Genomic DNA, 19,409 nt, shown 5'->3' on the forward strand with positions numbered 1-19,409 from the left:
TGGACTTCACTCTACTTATGTTTTTGTTATACCACTTAGTCACCTTTAACAGTCTAGCACTCAAGGGCAGCCCGTCTATAAATGAACGTGTGATTTGACTTGCACAGATGAGCAGGACCTATTAGAGTTCTCTCCTGCAAGTTTTAAACTGAGTTCTGAGAAATTGAAACAGTTATCTATGACTCCCAACCTTAGTTGGATGAATGAGTGAGACTCTGGATCTGTCCTGCATTTCTTAACTAAACTCTCATTTTCTTTTTCATTTTCCTTTTGTACTACATTCTAGGTGAGCTCCTCAGCTCATTAATTTAGTTCAGTGTTGGGTCCATTTCTTTTATTGAGTCGTCTGGTGAGATTTTTTTTTTTAACATTTGCGTTTTATTTCTAATATATTATTCCTTGTAGCTGTTTCAGTTTTATGAATGCAGTTTACTTTCATATTCCTTTCTGAGATTAATAAATTTTATTATGTTATTTTGAAGTCTTACTTTGTGCTATTAATAACTGTCTCAGATGTCATCTGTTGTTGTTGGGTACCTCTCTTTCACAGTGTTGGTTTTCCTCAGTGTCTGATTTTTTATCATGTTGAAGAGTCCATATTTACTTGTGTATGGATGCCAATTCTGTCTGCCACAGCCTCCAATGAGTGTGGAGTATAGATGGAGAGTGTGCTGGTGGATTCGATGTATTGTTAGTCTGTCTTCTGAGTGAGAGAGGATCTATCCTGCCTGGCCTCTCCAGCTCAAGGACCAGAGCGTGCTGCCTTATTTGCTGTCTTCAGTTGCTCAGCACAAGCAGGGAGGAGAGAAGAAGCCGTCTGGTGTGTCCACTGTGAATGTGGCTCCCCCCAGCACTCTGGAAGTTCCCCAGAACGCTCTCCCTCCTTGTACCTGTATCCCCTAAACTTTACTTTTTTCCCTCTTCCTTTCTTTCTTCCTTCTTTCCCTCCTTCTCCCCCTTTTTCCCTCTCTCACACACTCACTGTCTTTTTCTTTCTCTCTTTCTCTGCTTCTGTCCTTCCTTCCTTCCTTTTTTCTTTTAATTTTTAGACTTTATTTTTTAAAAGAAATTTTAGGTTCGGAACAAAATTGAGAAAAAGGTACAGAGATTTCCTATATAGCCCCACACATGCATGGCCTCTCCCATTTTCAACATCACTCACTGGAATTGCACTTTGTTTTTTGTTTTTTTTTTTACTAAAGATGAACCTACACTGATACATCATAATCATCTGAAGTTAACAGTATTGTCCATTCTATGGGGTTTGGACAAATGTATACTGATGTATCCATCATCATATCATATAGAGTGTTTTTACTGCTCTAAAAATCCTTACTGGAGCCCCTCTTTTACTTTTTAGCCCTCTCTTATCTGGCTTCCATCTCCACAGCTCATCTAATTTTCTTGTTATTAAGGGCAACTAGCTTTGGAGAAGGCAATGGCAAGCCACTCCAGTACTATTGCCTAGAAAATCCCATGGATGGAGGAGCCTGGTAGGCTGTAGTCCATGGGGTCGCTAAGGGTCGGACACGACTGAGCGACTTCACTTTCACTTTCACACATTGGAGAAGGAAATGGCAACCCACTCCAGTGTTCTTGCCTGGAGAATCCCAGGGACAGGGGAGCCTGGTGGGCTTCCGTCTATGGGGTCACACAGAGTTGGACACGACTGAAGTGACTTAGCAGCAGCATCCCTATTGCTAAATCCAAAAGTTACTTTTCATTTCTTATCATTTTGGCTTTTCAACAGTATCAATCAACTGACCACCCTATCAGTGAGACCCTTTTTCTTGCCTTTTATGACCGCATAGTGCCCTGAAGCTGCTCTTTCTTGCCTCCCTTCCTGAATTATCTTTTCTATTCAGCCTCTCACTGTTGCTTTTCTTCCAGAGCTTGACCCTGGCCATCTTCTGTTTCTGTGTTTTCTGGTGGAAGTCTGCCAGCTCCATCTGCAGCATAATTTTGTGATCCTTCCTCACCTGTCTTCCCCACATCAGTAATTGACAAATTATGCTGCCAGTTCCAAGTCACTTCTTTCCCTTTCACACCCAACAGGCATTCCCTTACCAGATCCCAGCAGTTATAGCTATCGAAAACCTTGACCTGCTCTACCTCTGTTCCCCCACCCTAGTCCCAACCATCACAGTCTCCACCAGGACTATTTTGGTTGATTTTGGCTCCCTTACAACCCACAAAAAATCCAGAGGAGGTCTTAAAACCATGAATTAATTTGTATCTAACCATTTATCTCATATCTAGTGACTCTGGGTTGTATCTAAAATAAAAACCAAGGTCCTGCATGAACCTCTGTTCACCTCTCTACCTTCACCTTCTTCTCTGTGTTCCCATTCCATGAGCCTCCTTCTCTTTCTTAGAAAGCACCAAACTCCTTCCCATTTCATGGCATTTGTACATATTTTTCCTTCTTTCTGGAATGTTCTACCTACCCTTCACCTGTGTACTTTTACCCATTGCTTGTTTTTTCTAAACAAAAACCAATTCTCTGACATCAACTGATTGTCCTACAATTTACCTGGAATTAGTACACACCCCACAGGTTAATGGCTCAATCCAACAAGACTGCTCCCACTTCAGACATCAACCGCAAATGAGTCCGCAGGCTACCCACACTTCTGCCTGTCCAAGTACAAGCTTAGGGGTTCCCATGATCCCCCTCAGATTCAACAGTTTGCTGTTGCCTCAGAGAACTCAGGAAAAGACTATACTTAAAATAACAGGTTTATTAGAATACAACTCGGGAACAACCCAGTGAAAGAGATTAATTGGGCAAGGTATGAAAGCACAGAGATTCCATGCTCTTTCTGGACACCATACTCTCCCAGCACATAAGTGTGTTCATCAGCCCCCCAAACCTCGACATGCCACATTTTTTCGAGGTTTTTTTTTTTTTTTTTCCGAGGTTTCATTGAGTAGGCATGATTGGTGAAATTTCTGGTCATTGGTGATTGAACTCAACCTCCAGCCATTCTCCCCTCCTGGAGGGGGAGGTGTGATAGCGGCTGAATGGTATAACCCTGTAATCACATGATTAGTTTTTCTGGTGGCTAGCCCCAGTCCTGAAGCTATTTAGGTCCTTCCCTCCATGAGAGAAAAAAAGACACTCCTGAATAACATCTCCATAAATGTGTTATAAAAAAGTTAATTCAGACTCAGAGACCCTTTAATTTTTTTATACCCTTCTGTATTATTTAAATTACTTTGTGTATAAATCTGGTAAAGATACATTTTAAAGATGTTTTAAATCAAAATTAAACATAGGTTCTTCCTTTTTAAAGCTGAGTAATAGTCTCTGTAAAGATAAACCACACTTTGTTTATTCACCTCCTGATAGACACTAGCATTGTTTCCTGTTTTTGACTATTACGGATAAAGCCATTATGAACACTTGTATAAAAAATAGGGGAGGGGATGGTCCTGTCACATAGGAGATTTCAAGGGTTTTAGGAGCTCTGTGCCAGAAACTTGGGACAAAGACCGTATGTATGTTTCTTACTATATACCACACTCATCTTCCAATTTTGACACAGTGTCATTTCCTCCAGGATTCCATCAGTGAACCACCAAACTAAATTCTCTCCCTTTGTTCCACTTTCCCATGGAACTGTATTGCTTTTCATCATGGTCCTATCACAGTTTTACTTTGTGCTGTCCGTGTCCACAATTAGGTTCTAAGCTTCAAAAGATTAGGTACAGTGTCTTTCTTTTGTTCACCCTTGAATACATGCACACCTTCAGCATCTAATACAGAGTCATGCTCAGATATATATGGAAAGTAAAGTAGGCCTTCAGGAAAAGTGCAGAGCCATGAGGAACCATAGATACCAATCTTGAAAATCATGGGAAAAAAGCTCATGGTTCTGGCTGATGAGAATGTAAAGGCCATGTGCTAAGTAACTCCAGTTATCAGGTGTGTTATGTTCTTGGACCATGTGTACAGAATGTAGTGACTCTGCTGCCAGGAACCAACCCAGTGAGGATTAGTCACCACAGCTGATTGGTGGAAGACTGAATGATATCACTAGAATTGTTCAGAGGAGCATCTTTAGGGACCTCAGAATCTTGTGTAGTAAAAAAGGACAGATGGTGTTCTCATCATCTCATCACTTCTCCCTTTTTTTGATTGTGGGTACCTTTGGAAAAGAATACAGAACTTTGATTTCTCTGGATTTTGTTTAGGAACTAGGAATGATGAGCATTTAACTGAGAATAGAGTCCTTTTCATGAACATGAATGAAGAAGCAGATATTTTCCCAGAGCAAGTTAACTAGGTTCATATACATGAAACATAAGGGGAGAAGGGAAGTTATCCAGGTAATCCTAAGCACTCTGAAGAATGGCTCATAGAATATAGAAAAGAGGATTAGATTTGGGGGTGGGAGTAGAAGGGGATAGCTCAGTGATTCAAGTGAGAAAATATGTGAGGTAAGTTAGAAAAGAATTCCCAGACTTGGGCACAGTGAAAAGTAAATTCTAGATCCTGATAAATCCATTAAGTCTTCTTTGTGTCATAATTAGATGCTTCCCCAGACTCCAGTAGGAGCCTTGTGTATAGAGAGGGAATTAGTAAGGCCCACTCCAGTGTTCTTGCCTGGAGAATCCCAGGGACGGGGGAGCCTGGTGGGCTTCCGTCTATGGGGTCACACAGAGTCGGACACGACTGAAGTGACTTAGCAGCAGCAGCAGCAGCAGCAATAAGGCCCATTTGCTTGCTTGCTCTGAAAATCAAATGAGGTGATGTAGGTGAGAGAGCTTTGTATCTGGGAGTGATGTAGGAGTGTGGTCAGCGTAATGACTGTTTATTAGTAAAGAGGGAGAAACAGATTAACGTTCTATGAAAATCTGTGTGACTGGGGTTAAAGGTGCCTTAGATTGTAGCATTTGGATAAAAATAAAAAGGAGAAGCAGGGAATGTCCAATAGGAGGGACTGTAATGGGAATTCCTGATATAGGCAAGGTATGTTTTTGTAAAACTTCTCATTATCTGAACTTCCGCTAAGGCTGTTGCCAGATTGACAGAGGACATTTTGACAGATCCATGTCTTGTTGATCACTTTATTTTCCAGAAGATAGAAGTGATGCAAAGTCCTGCCACTAGATTCGATCCTATCACTAGATTAGATCCTGTCTGATCTAATTGAGATCAGAATGGTAAAGTGCAAATCATAGGAACTTGGGAAGAAGCAGCAATGTCTCATAATTAGATTGGATGGGAGGTCAAAGCCAGGCCAAGAAATGAGTATGTTGTTTTAGAAAGGCTAGGCTTGTAAGGGCAGAAAAAGGAAATTTTAGTATACTCTCAAAAGTATCAATCTATATACACTGTTAAGCTGGTGAAAAACATCTCCAAATACAGAGCTCTCAGACAGATTCTGAGTTTTCAAAGACGTGTACAAAAGGTATAAAAAAAACAACCTCGAATCAAGACAAATTTCTGAGAATAGTCTCAGAAAAGTGTAAGCCTCTGATAAACAGGGACAGGTTTAGGACAAAATAAGTCAAAGGGTTTTAAGTACAGAGCTGGAAAGAAGTGACAGACCCCTAGTCAAAGGCCAGTGTCCTTGCATTGAAAGAGCAGTAAACTTCTTTAAGAATGATCTTTGAAGGCCAGAAGAATGTTAATAATTCCCAAGACTGAGTAATGAACATTTAGAGATTAACGATATGGTTTGGTCTCTCTACTTTTGTTCATTTGAAAATTCCCATGATTTTTTAAAAACTTGTTGTTGTTCAGTCATTCAGACATGTCTAACTCTTTGCAGACACATGGACTGCAGCACTCCAGGCTTCCCTGTCCTTCACTATCTCCCAGAATTCGCTCAGGCTCATGTCCATTGAGTCAATGATGCCATCCAGCCATCTCATCCTCTTTTGGCCCCTTATCCTTCTGCCCTCATTCTTTCCCAGCATCAGGGTCTTTTCCAGTGAGTCAGCTCTTTGCATTAGGTGACCAAAGGATTGGCCTTTCAACTACAGCATCAGTCCTTCCAGTGAATATTCAGAGTTGATTTCCTTTAGGTTGAGTGGTTTGATCTCCTTGCAGTCCAAGAGACTCTCAAGAGTCTTCTCCAGCACCACAGTTTGAAAGCATCAATTTTTCAGTGCTAAGTCTTCTTTATGGTCCAGCTCTCATGTCTGTACATGACTAGTAGAAAAACCATATCTTTGACTAGACAGACCTTTGTCAGCAAAGTGATGTCTCTGCTTTTTAATATGCTATCTAGGTTTGTCATAGCTTTTCTTCCCAGGAGCAAGCATCTTCTAATTTCATGGCTGCAGTCACCATGATTTTGGAGTACAAGAAAGTAAAGTCTGTCACTGTTTCCTTTTTCTCCCATCTGTTTTCCATGAAATGATGGGACCAGATGCTCTGCTCATAGTTTTTTGAATGTTGAGTTTTAAGACAGAATTTTCTTTTTCTTTTTTTTTTAACTTATTTTATTGGAGGCACATTACCTTACATTAATATATTGGTTGGTTTTGCCATACATTGACATGAATCCGCCCCGGGTGTACATGTGCTCTCCCTCCCAAACCCCCCTCCCACCTCCCTCCTCCCCATATCCTCCCTCCATGTCATTCCCGTGCACCAGCCCCAGGCATCCTGCATCATGTGTCGAACCTGGACTGGTCACTTATGATAATATACATGGTACAATGCCGTCCTACCCAATCATCCCACCTTCACCCTCTCCCACAGAGTCCCAAAGACTGTTCTATATGCCTATGTCTCTTTTGCAGTCTCGTACACAGGTTTCAGCTTTCCATCTTTCTAAATTCCATATATATGCGTCAGTATACTGTATTGATGTTTTTCTTTCTGGCTTACTTCACTCTGTATAATTTGCTCCAATTTCATCCACCTCATTAAAACTGATTCAAATGCATTCTTCTTGATGGCTGAAAAATACTCCATTGTGTATATGTACCAAAGCTTTCTTATCCATTCATCTGCAGATGGACATCTAGGTTGCTTCCATGTCCTGGCTATTATAAACAGTGCTGCAATGAACATTGGAGTACATGTGTCTCTTTCAATTCTGGTTTCCTCGGTGTGTATGCCCAGGAGTGCAATTGCTGGATCATATGGCAGTTCTATTTCCAGTTTTTTGAGGAATCTCCACACTGTTCTCCATAGTGGCTGTACTAGTTTGCATTCCCACCAACAGTGTAAGAGGGTTCCTTTCTCTCCACACCCTCTCCAGCATTTATTGCATGTAGACTTTTGGATAGCAGCCATTCTGACTGGCGTGAAATGGTATCTCATTGTGGTTTTGATTTGCATTTCTCTGATGATGAGGGATGTTGAGCATTTTTTCATGTGTTTGTTAGCCATCTTTATGTCTTCTTTGGAGAAATGTCTGTTTAGTTCTTTGGCCCATTTTTTGATTGGGTCACTTAGTTTTCTGGAATTGAGCTGCAGGAGCTGCTTGTATATTTTGGAGATTAATCCTTTATCAGTTGTTTCATTTGCTATTATTTTCTCCCATTCTGAAGGCTGTCTTTTCACCTTGCTTAGAGTTTCTTTTGCTGTGCAGAAGCTTTTGATTTTAATTAGGTCCCATTTGTTTATTTTTGCTTTTATTTCCAATATTCTGGGAGGTGGGTCTTGGAGGATCCTGCTGTGATTTATGTCAGAGAGTGTTTTGCTTACGTTCTCCTCTAGGAGTTTTAGAGTATCTGGTCTTACATTTAGCTCTCTAATCCATTTTGAGTTTATTTTGTTGTATGGTTAGGAAGTGTTCTAATTTCATTCTTTTACAAGTGGCTGACCAGTTTTCCCAGCACCACTTGTTAAAGAGACTGTCTTTTGTCCATTTTATATTCTTGCCTCCTTTGTCAAAGATAAGGTGTCCATAGGTGCGTGGGTTTATCTCTGGGCTTTCTATTTTGTTCCATTGATCTATATTTCTGTCTTTATGCCAGTACCATACTGTCTTGATGACTGTGGCTTTGTAGTAGAGCCTGAAGTCTGGCAGGTTAATTCCTCCAGTTCCATTTTTCTTCTTCAAGATTGCTTTGGCTATTCGAGGTTTTTTGTATTTCCATACAAACTGTGAGATTATTTGTTCTAGTTCTGTGAAAAATATCGTTGGTAGCTTGATAGGGATTGCATTGAATGTATAAATTACTTTAAGTAGTATACTCATTTTCACAATATTTATTCTTCCAATCCACGAACACGGTATATTTCTCCATCTATTAGTGTCCTCTTTGATTACTTTCACTAGTGTTTTATAGTTTTCTATGTACAAGTCTTTTGTTTCCTTAGGTAGATATATTCCTAAGTATTTAATTCTTTTCGTTGCAACAGTGAATGGAATAGTTTCCTTAATTTCTCTTTCTATTTTCTCATTATTAGTGTATAGGAATGCAAGGGATTTCTGTGTGTTGATTTTATATCCTGCAACTTTACTGTATTCATTGATTAGCTCTAGTAGTTTTCTGGTAGAGTCTTTAGGGTTTTCTGTGTAGAGGATCATGTCATCAGCGAACAGTGAAAGTTTTACTTCTTCTTTTCCAATTTGTATTCCTTTTATGTCTTTTTCTGCTCTGATTGCTGTAGCCAAAACTTCCAGAACTATGTTGAATAGTAGTGGTGAGAGTGGGCACCCTTGTCTTGTTCCTGACTTTAGGGGAAATGCTTTCAGTTTTTCACCATTGAGGATAATGTTTGCTGTGGGTTTGTCGTATATAGCTTTTATTATGTTGAGATATGTCCCTTCTATTCCCACTTTCTGGAGAGTTTTTATCATAAATGGATGTTGTACTTTGTCAAAGGCTTTCTCTGCATCTATTGAGATAATCATATGATTTTTATTTTTCAGTTTGTTAATGTGGTGTATTACGTTGATTGATTTGCGGATATTGAAGAATCCTTGCATTCCTGGGATAAAGCCCACTTGGTCATGATGTATGATCTTCTTAATATGTTGTTGGATTCTGATTGCTAGAATTTTGTTAAGGATTTTTGCATCTGTGTTCATCAGTGATATTGGCCTGTAGTTTTCTTTTTTTGTGGGATCTTTACCAGGTTTGGGGATTAGGGTGATAGTGGCCTCATAGAATGAGTTTGGAAGTTTTCCTTCCTCAGCAATTTTCTGAAAGAGTTTGAGTAGAATAGGTGTTAGCTCTTCACTAAATTTTTGGTAGAATTCAGCTGTGAAGCCGTCTGGACCTGGGCTTTTGTTTGCTGGAAGCTTTCCGATTACTTCCTCTATTTCCGTACTTGTGATGGGTCTGTTCAGATTTTCTATTTCTTCCTGGTTCAGTTTTGGCAAGGTGTACTTTTCTAGGAATTTGTCCATTTCTTCCAAGTTATTCATTTTATTGCCATATAATTGCTGATAGTATTCTCTAATAATCCTTTGTATTTCTGTGTTGTCAGTTGTGATTTCTCCCTTTTCATTTCTAATTTTATTGATTTGGTTCTTCTCCCTTTCTTTCTTGATGAGTCTGGCTAGTGGTTTGTCAATTTTATTTACCTTCTCAGAGAACCAGCTTTTGGCTTTGTTGATTTTTGCTATGGTCTCTTTTGTTTCTTTTGCATTTATCTCTGCCCTAATTTTTATGATTTCTTTCCTTCTGCTAACCCTGGGGTTCTCCATTTCTTCCTTTTCTAGTTTCTTAGATGTAGAGTTAGGTTATTTATTTGACTTTTTTCTTGTTTCTTGAGGTGTGCCTGTACTGCTATGAACTTCCCCCTTAGCACTGCTTTTACAGTGTCCCAGAGGTTTTGGGTTGTTGTGTTTTCATTTTCATTCATTTCTATGCATATTTTAATTTCTCTTTTGATTTCTTCTATGATTTGTTCATTATTCAGCAGTGTGTTGTTCAGCCTCCATATGTTGGCATTTTTAATAGTTTTTCTCCCGTAATTGAGATCTAATCTTACTGCATTGTGGTCAGAAAAGATGCTTGGAATGATTTCAATTTTTTTGAATTTACCAAGGCTAGATTTATGGCCCAGGATGTGATCTATCCTGGAAAAGGTTCCATGTGCACTTGAGAAAAAGGTGAAATTCATTGTTTGGGGGTGAAATGTCCTATAGATATCTATTAGGTCTAACTGGTCTATTGTATCATTTAAAGTTTGTGTTTCCTTGTTAATTTTTTGTTTAGTTGATCTATCCATAGATGTAAGTGGGGTATTAAAGTCTCCCACTATTATTGTGTTATTGTTAATTTCCCCTTTCATAATTGTTAGTAATTGTTTTACATATTGCGGTGCTCCTATGTTGGGTGCATAAATATTTATAATTGTTATATCTTCTTCTTGGATTGATCCTTTGATCATTATGTAGTTTCCTTCTTTGTCTCTTTTCACAGCCTTTGTTTTAAAATCAATTTTATCTGATATGAGTATTGCTACTCCTGCTTTCTTTTGGTCTCTATTTGCGTAGAATATCTTTTTCCAGCCCTTCACTTTCAGTCTGAATGTGTCCCTCGATTTGAGGTGGGTCTCTTGTAGACAACATATATGGGGGTCTTGTTTTTGTATCCATTCAGCCAGCCTTTGTCTTTTGGTTGGGGCATTCAACCCACTTACGTTTAAAGTGATTATTGATAAGTATGATCCTGTTGCCATTTTCATTATTGTTTGGGTTCAAGTTTATATACCCTTTCTGTGTTTCCAGTCTAGAGAAGATCCTTTAGTATTTGTTGGAGAGCTGGTTTGGTGATGCTGAATTCTCTCAGCTTTTGCTTGTCTGTAAAGCTTTTGATTTCTCCTTCATATTTGAATGAGATCCTTGCTGGGTACAGTAATCTGGGCTGTAGGTTATTTTCTTTCATCACTTTAAGTATGTCTTGCCATTCCCTCCTGGCCTGAAGAGTTTCTGTTGAAAGATCAGCTGTTATCCTTATGGGGATCCCCTTGTGTGTTATTTGTTGTTTTTCCCTTGCTGCTTGTAATATTTTTTCTTTGTGTTTGATCTTTGTTAATTTGATTAATATGTGCCTTGGGGTATTTTGCCTTGGGTTTATCCTGTTAGGGACTCTCTGTGTTTCTTGGACTTGGGTGATTATTTCCTTCCCCATTTTAGGGAAATTTTCAACTATTATCTCCTCAAGTATTCTCTCATGGTCTTTCTTTTTGTCTTCTTCTTCTGGGACTCCTATGATTCGAATGTTGGGGCGTTTAATATTGTCCCATATGTCTCTAATATTGTCCTCATTTCTTTTAATTCGTTTTTCTTTTTCCGTCTCTGTTTCATTTATTTCTACAATTCTATCTTCTAGCTCGCTTATCCTGTCTTCTGCCTCCGTTATTCTACTGTTTGTGCCCTCGAGAGTGTTTCTGATCTCGTCTATTGTATTATTCATTGTATATTGACTCTTTTTTATTTCCTCTAATTCTTTATTGAACATTTCTTCCATCTTCTCCATCCTTTTCTCCAGTTTATTTATCTGTAACTCCATTTTGCTTACCAGATTTTGAATCATTTTCACAATTAAAATTCGAAATTCTTTATCGGGTAGGTTCCCTATATCTTCCTCTTTTGTTTGTGTTGGTGGGCATTTATCCTGTTCCTTTACTTGTTGAGTATTTCTCTGCCTCTTCATCTTGCTTATGTTGCTGTGTTCGGGTGGCCTTTCTGTCTTCTGACAGTCTGTGGAGTTCTCTTTATTATGTAGTTACCTCGTTGTGTGTGGGGTTGGATGGGTGACTTGTCAAGGTTCCCTGGTTAGGGAAGCTTGAGTAGATGTTCTGGTGGGTGGAACTGGATTTCTTCTCTCTGGAGTGCAAGGAAGTGTCCAATAATGAGTTTGAGATGTCCGTGGGTTTGGGGTGGCTTTGGGCAGCATGTATATTGAAGTTCAGTGCTATTCTCCTGTGTTGCTGGATAGCTTGCGTAGTATGTCTTTCACTGAAACTTGTTGACCCTTGGGTGGTGCCTGGTTTCAGTGTATGTACGGAGGCCTTTGATGAGTACCTATCAATGTTCTCTGGAACCGGAGATCTCTGGTGTTCTCAGGATTTGGCCTTAAGCCTCTGCCTCTGGTTTTCAGTCTTATTCTTGCAGGAGGCTCAAGGCGTCTCCCTCTTCTGTTTTCTGGTCTCCTCAGTGTCTAATTCCCGTCCTGACACCAGGATGCGGTGGTGGACACCTTTTTTTTTTTTCCCAGGCTCTCCTATTCAGTCCTGCTGTAGGGAGGGAGGAACAACTAACAAATATCCCTGGCGTCTGTGGGGAGTGCTCGCAGTTTCTCCGCTACGCTGGGAATGCTCCTGCTCGAGGCGTGTGTGCTTTCCCTGTTTATGCTGCTTAGGCTTTAGTTTGCTCTGCTGAAAGCTGTCGGCGGCTGGTGCTGGGTTGCATGCACTTCCCAGGTCTGAGCGGCTCAGGTTCAGGTCCTCGGGTACTTGACAAAGGCGCAGACTTGTCTGGGCCTGCGTTTTGTGCCTTCCCCGGTCCTAGCAGCTCAGGTGACCAGGCGTTTGGCGAGCGCAGTCGCTGCGACTTATCGCCTTCCCGGTCCCCGCCGCTCCGTTTTCTGGGAGTACAACCGGCACAGTTTCTCAGGCGGATATCGACCGGCCTGAACCCAAGAAGTCCTGGCCAGCAAGGAAGCCTGCCTGCAACTTGGCACGGGAAGCCTCTCTGGGGCCGCGGCTGCCCCCGCCCCGGCGCTGGCTGCCCTCCCCACCCGCGTTGGCGGGGGGCTGAGGGCTGGGGCGCCCAAGCCCGGTTCTCCCTCTAAGCGCAGCCGCCGGCTCTCCCTCCAAGCGCGGGCGCCGGCTCTCCCTCCAAGCGCCGCTGCCGGTTCTCCCTCCAAGCACGCAGCCGTTCTCCCTCTAAGCGCAGCCGCCGGGTCTCCCTCCAAGCGCGGGCGCCGGCTCTCCCTCTAAGCGCCGCCTCTGGTTCTCCCTCTAAGCGCTGCTGCCGGCGCCTCCCTGCCCAGCCCTCGCCTGCTAGTGAGGGGCGCGGGCGTCTGCGCCGCTTCTCCGCTGAGAGTTTCCTCTGAGCACTTAGTCTGTGAGTTTTAATTATTTATGTCTTTTGTCTCCCAGTTATGCGGCCCTCTGAGGTTCCACTCGCCAGTGTTTCCAGGTGTTTGGAAACTTCTCTCTCTCTCTTTTTTTTTTTTTTTTTTTAAGCCTCCCTTCCCGGGAGGGAGCTCCGTCCCTCCCTCTTTTGTCTCTCTTTTTATCTTTTTGTCCATTTCCTACCTCCTTTAGACGACTATGGGCTGCTTTTCTGAGTGCCTGATGTCCTCTGCCGGTATTCAGAAGTTTTTTTGTGGGATTTACTCAGCGTTCAAATGTTCTTTTGTTGATTTTGTTGGGGGGAAAGTGGCCGCCCTGTCCTATTCCTCCGCCATCTTCAATTATATCTTAAGACAGAATTTTCACTCTCCTCTTTCACCTTCATCAAGAGGCTCTTTAGTTTCTCTTCATTTTCTACCATTAGGGTGGTGTCATCTGCATATCTGAGGTTATTGGTATTTCTCCTGGGATTCTCGATTCTATCGTGTACTTCATCCAGCCTGGCATTTTGCATGATGTACTCTGCATATAAGTTAAATAAACAGGGTGACAATATATAGCCTTGATGTACTCGTTTCCCAATTTTGAACCAGTCTGTTGTTCCTGTTCAGTTCTAACTATTGCTTCTTGACCCACATAAAGGTTTCTCAGGAGGCAGGTAAGGTGGTCTGGTATTCATCTCTTTAAGAATTTTCCAGTTTGTTGTGATACACACAGTCAAAGGCTTTAGTGTAATTGATGAAGCAAAAGTAGATGTTTTTCTGGAATTCTTTTGGTTTTTCTATGATCCAACAGATGTTGGAAACTTGACCTCTGGTTCCTCTGCCTTTTCTAAATCCAGCTTGTACATCTGGAAGTTCTCAGTTCACGTACTATTGAAGCCTAGCTTGAAGGATTTTGAGCGTTACGTTGATAGCGTATGAAATGAGAGTAAATATATGGTAGTTTGGACATTCTTTGGCATTGCCTTTCTATGGGATTGGAATGAAAACTGACCTTTTCCAGTCCTGTGGCCACTGCTGAGGTTTCCAAATTTGTTGGCATATTGAGTGCAACACTTTGACAGTATCATCTTTTAGGATTTGAAGTAACTCAACTGGAATTCCATCACCTCTACCAGCTTTATTCATAGTAGTGCTTCCTAAGGCCCACTAGACTTCACACTCCAGCATGTGTGGCTCTAGGTTAACCACACCATTGTGGTTATCTGGGTCATTAAGACCTTTTCTGTACAGTTCTTTTGTATACTCTTGCCACCTTGTCTTAATATCTTCTGCTTCTGTTAGGTCCTTACCATTTCTGTCCTTTATTGTGCCTATCTTTGCATGATATGTTCCCTTGATATCTCTAATTTTCTTGAAGAGATCTCTAGTTTTTCCCATTCTGTTGTTTTCCTCTTTCTTTGTACTTAAGGCTTTCTTATCTCTCCTTGCTATTCTCTGGAACTCTGCATTCAGATGGATATATCTTTCTTTTTCTCCTTTGCCTTTTTCTTCTCTTCTTTTATCAGCTATTTGTAAGGCTTCCTCAGACAACCGTTTCCCTTACTGCATTTCTTTTTCTTGGGGATAGTTTTGATCACTGCCTCCTGTACAATGTTACGAACCTCCGTCCATAGTTCTTCAGGCACTCAGTCTATCAGAGCTAATTCCTTGAGTCTATTTGTCACTTCTACTGTGTAATTATAAGGGAATTGATTTAGGTCACACCTGAATGACCTAGTGGTTTCCCCTACTTTCTTCAATTTAAGCCTGAATTTTGCAATAAAGAGCTCATCATCTGAGCCACAGTCAGCTCCAGGTCCTGGTTTTTGTTTTGTTTTTCCTGGCTGTACTGGTTCCCAGTTGCAGTATGTGGGATCTAGTTCCCCAACCAGGGATCAAACCTGGGACTCCTGCATTGGGAACCCAGAGTCCTAGCCACTGGACCACAGGGAAGTCCCCTCTGGGTCCAGTTTTTGCTGACTGTATAGCGCTTCTCCATCTTCGGCTGCAAAGAATATAATCAATCTGATTTTGGTATTGAACAATCTGGTGATGTCCATATGTAGAGTCATCTCTTGTGTTGTTGGAAGAGGGCGTTTGCTATGATCAGTACGTTCTCTTGGCAGAACTCTGTTAGCCTTTGCTTTGTTTCATTTTGTACTCCTGTTACTCCAGGTATCTCTTGACTTCCTACTTTTGCATTCCTATCACCTATGATAAAAAGGACATCTTTTTTTCTTTTTTTTTTTTTTTTTGGTATTACTTCTAGAAAGGTCTTGTAGGTCTTCATAGAACCATTCAACTTCTTTGGCATTAGTGGTTAGGGCACAGGCTTGGATTACTGTAATGTTGAATGGTTTGCCTTGGAAACAAACCAAGATCATTCTGTTGTTTTTGAGGTTGTACCCAAGTACTGTATTTCATACTCTTGTTGACTGTGAGGGCCACTCCATTTCTTCTAAGGGATTCTTGCCCACAGCAGTAGATATAATGGCCATCTGAATTAAAGGTGCCCATTCCCATCATTTTAGTTCACTGATTTCTAAAATGTCAGTGTTCACTCTTGCCATCTCCTGCTTGACCACATCCAGTTTACCTTAATTCATGGACCTCACATTCCAGATTCCTATGCAATATTGTCCTTTACAGCATCCAACTTTACTTTCACCTCCAGACACATCCACAACTGGTTATTTCCACTTTGGCTCAGCCTTTTCATTCTTTCTGGAGCTATTTCTCCGCTCTTCCCAGTAGCATATTGGATACCTACTGACCAGGGTAAGGGGTATCTTTCAGTGTAATATTTTTTTTGCCTTTTCATACTATTCATGGGGTTCTCGTGGCAAGAATGCTGAAGTGGTTTGCCATTCCCTTCTCCAGTGAACCACATTTTGTCAGAACTCTCCACCATGACATGTCCTTCTTGGGTGGCCCTGCATGGCGTGGCTCAGTTTCATTGAGTTAGACAAGGCCATGATCCAAGTGAGCATTTTGTTTAGTTTTCTGTGATTGTGGTTTTCATTCTGTCTGCCCTCTGATGGATAAGGGTAAGAGGCTGTGCAAGCTTACTGATGGGAGGGACTGGCTGTGGGGAAAACTGGGTTTTTCTCTGGTGGGCAGGGCCATGCTCAGTAAATCTGTAATCCAGTTTTCTGCTAATAGGTGGGGCTGTGCTCCCTCTCTGTAGTTTGACCTGAAGCAGCCCAGTCCTAGGGTCTGCAGTCTCTGGTAGGGCCGTAGGCTTTATAGTAGGGCTAATGGTGATCTCCTCCAAGAGGATTTACACCGAGATGCCATGCCTCCCAGGACTGCTGCTGCCATTGCCCTGACCCCATGGCAATCCACTGCTGACCCATTCCTCCACTGGAGACTCCTAAACATTCACAGGCAAGTCTTAGTTTCTTGTGCAGTCACTGCTCCTTTTCCCAGATCCTGTTTCGCACAGGTTTTGTTTGTGCTGGTGACTGAGACGGTAAAGAATCTTCCTGAAATGCAGGAGATCCCGGTTCAATCCATGGATCAAGAAGATCCCCTGGAGAAGGGAATGGCAACCCACTCCAGTGTTCTTGGCTGGAGAATTCCATGGAGAGAGGAGCCTGGTGTGCTGCAGTCCATGGGGTCGCAAAGAGTTAGACACGACTGAGCGACTAACATTTTAAAAACTTATATTTGTAAATGTATTTAAAATTATAGAAAACCATTAATAAGAGGGACTTCAGAAAGATAAACACTGAGTCATAGCCCCACCTGTACCCAGATTAGTGGTAGGGAAAAAAAGAAGGAGGGTATCAGCAAGTGCCACCTTTTTTGAAATGACTAGTAAATTCTTCATTGTTGTGTTATCCGAGGAGAAACTATGCATGTATCAGCTTTGAAGGATACTCATTGTCTGTTGGTGTGCTGTTTGTGTCTCAGAAAAGCTGGTACAGGTGGAAGGAACTGGGTTGTTGGTATTTTTAACAGGCCCACATTTATGACAGAAGCTCTCGGAAATAAAGGGCACAGACCTTCTGAGCTGCTTTGTTTCACAATTCTGTGTTGAGGGGAGTCCAGGAGATGCCTCTGAGCCCACCCTGGGTTCAGCTGCATCAGCAGCATCTGGAGCAACTCGCTTGTTTCATGTTCTTCCTTGTAGGTTTGCTGCCTTCTTGTGTTTATGATGCTAAAGCTGAAACTGCAATACTTTGGCCACCTCATGCGATGAGTTGACTCACTGGAAAAGACTCTGATGCTGGAAAAGGTTGGGGGCGGGAGGAGAAGGGGACGACAGAGAATGAGATGGCTGGATGGCATCACCGACTCTATGGACATGAGTTTGAGTGAACTCCGGGAGTTGGTGATGGACAGGGAGGCCTGGCGTGCTGTGATTCATGGGGTCGCAGAGAGTCGGACACGACTGAGAGACTAAACTGAACTGAACTGAACAAAAAGCAGGATTGTGGGGGCGGGGCAGGATTATGCATATAAACCATGAAAGACTAAGAACGTTACTCTTCTCAGACTCCTTTACTACTTCTTCCTGTCCTCCCTAACTTCTCAGTGTTAGGGTACCCTCAAGACACTCTTCTCTATTTGTATTTATTCCCTTGATGTCCTCATGCAGATTCATTACTTCAAATACCACGTGTCTGCTGATGACTATCAAGCTGTCTCCAGCCCAGACCTGACACCCAGCCCTCAGGTTTACATATCAACTCATGACATCTCCCCGTAGCTTTCAGGTAGATGTCTCAGAACTCAGCATGTCTAAAGCTTTACTTGCCGCTATCTCATACCTGCTCCCCCCAGAATCTTCCCTGAATAGGTTGATGACAAGTTCCTCAGTCCCCACACCCTGACTTCTCTCTTTCGTACCCTACATCCAGCCCATCAGGAAATCCTACTGTCTTGACCTTCATGTCCAGATTCCAAAGTACTTTTCATACCCCTGCTACCATCATCCTGGTTTGCTGCTGCTGCTAAGTCGCTTCAGTCATGTCCGACTCTGTGCGACCCCATAGACGGCAGCCCACCAGGCTCCCCAGTCCCTGGGATTCTCCAGGCAAGAACACTGGAGTGGCTTGCCATTGCCTTCTCCGCATCCTGGTTTGAGCCACCCTCATTTCTTACCTAGACTGCTATTCTTTCTATTTCTGAGTTGCTACCTTAATGGGCTCCTCAGTATAAATTAAATCATGATACTTCTCTGTTCAAAAACCTTCAGTGGCTCATCTCACTCAGTAAACACCAACACCATTATGATGGCTTTAGGGTCCTCATGATCTGCCCTTCTCTTACCTCTATGTCTTTATCCCTGGCATAACTGCCCCCTCCCACTCTAGCCTGCTGAGGTTCCTCAAGAAATCCCAGGCACATCCTTGCCTCGGGCTTTGCACTAGCTGATCCTGGTTGCCCAGGCACATTTCTGCAGACCTTCACAAGCCATCTCCCCACACATCCTCCTCGTCTTAACTCACATGTCACCTTCTCAAGAGTTAAGGTCCACCCATTCCAACCATTCTTTAGAGTACCACCATCACTCCTGAACCTCCTTACCCTTACCTTCTTTTTATTTGTGTTCAGTTCAGTTCAGTTCAGTCGCTCAGTCGTGTCCGACTCTCCGCGACCCCATGAATCACAGCACGCCAGGCCTCCCTGTCCATCACCAACTCCCGGAGTTCACTCAAACTCATGTCCACAGAGTCGGTGATGCCATCCAGCCATCTCATTCTCCGTCGTCCCCTTCTCCTACCGCCCCCAACCTTTCCCAGCATCAGAGTCTTTTCTAGTGAGTCAACTCGTCGCATGAGGTGGCCAAAGTATTGCAGTTTCAGCTTTAGCATCAGTCCCTCCAATGAACATCCAGGATTGATCTCCTCTAGAATGGACTGGTTGGATCTCCTTGCAGTATAAGGGACTCTCAAGAGTCTTCTCCAACACCACAGTTCAAAAGCATCGATTCTTCGGCGGTCAGCCTTCTTCACAGTCCAACTCTCACATCCATACATGACCACGGGAAAAACCATTGCCTTGACTAGACGGACCTTTGTTGGCAAAGTAATGTCTCTGCTTTTTAATATACTATCAAGGTTGGTCATAACTTTCCTTCCAAGGACCAAGCGTCTTTTAATTTCATGGCTGCAATCAGCATCTGCAGTGATTTTGGAGCCCAAAAAAACAAAGTCTGACACTGTTTCCACTGTTTTTCCATCTATTTCCCATGAAGTGATGGGACCACATGCCATGATCTTTGTTTTCTGAATGTTGAGCTTCAAGCCAACCTTTTCACTCTCCTCTTTCACTTTCATCAAGAGGCTTTTGAGTTCCTCTTCACTTTCTGCCATAAGGGTAGTGTCATCTGCATATCTGAGGTTATTGATATTTCTCCCAGCAATCTTGATTCCAGCTTGTGCTTCTTCCAGCCCAGCGTTCCTCAT

General features: G+C 42.3%; 1 protein-coding gene across 1 annotated transcript in view; it reads left to right on the top strand.

Annotated features, from left to right (window-relative positions):
* Positions 1-19,409, top strand: part of ATRN (attractin) — a 201,269-nt gene that overhangs the window by 155,837 nt on the left and 26,023 nt on the right. The gene's annotated exons all lie outside the window — the stretch shown is intronic.

The sequence above is a fragment of the Moschus berezovskii genome, chromosome 15, assembly GCF_049115385.1.
Source record: "Moschus berezovskii isolate FMDL1 chromosome 15, NW_MosBer_1.0, whole genome shotgun sequence".
Lineage (NCBI taxonomy): Eukaryota > Metazoa > Chordata > Mammalia > Artiodactyla > Moschidae > Moschus > Moschus berezovskii.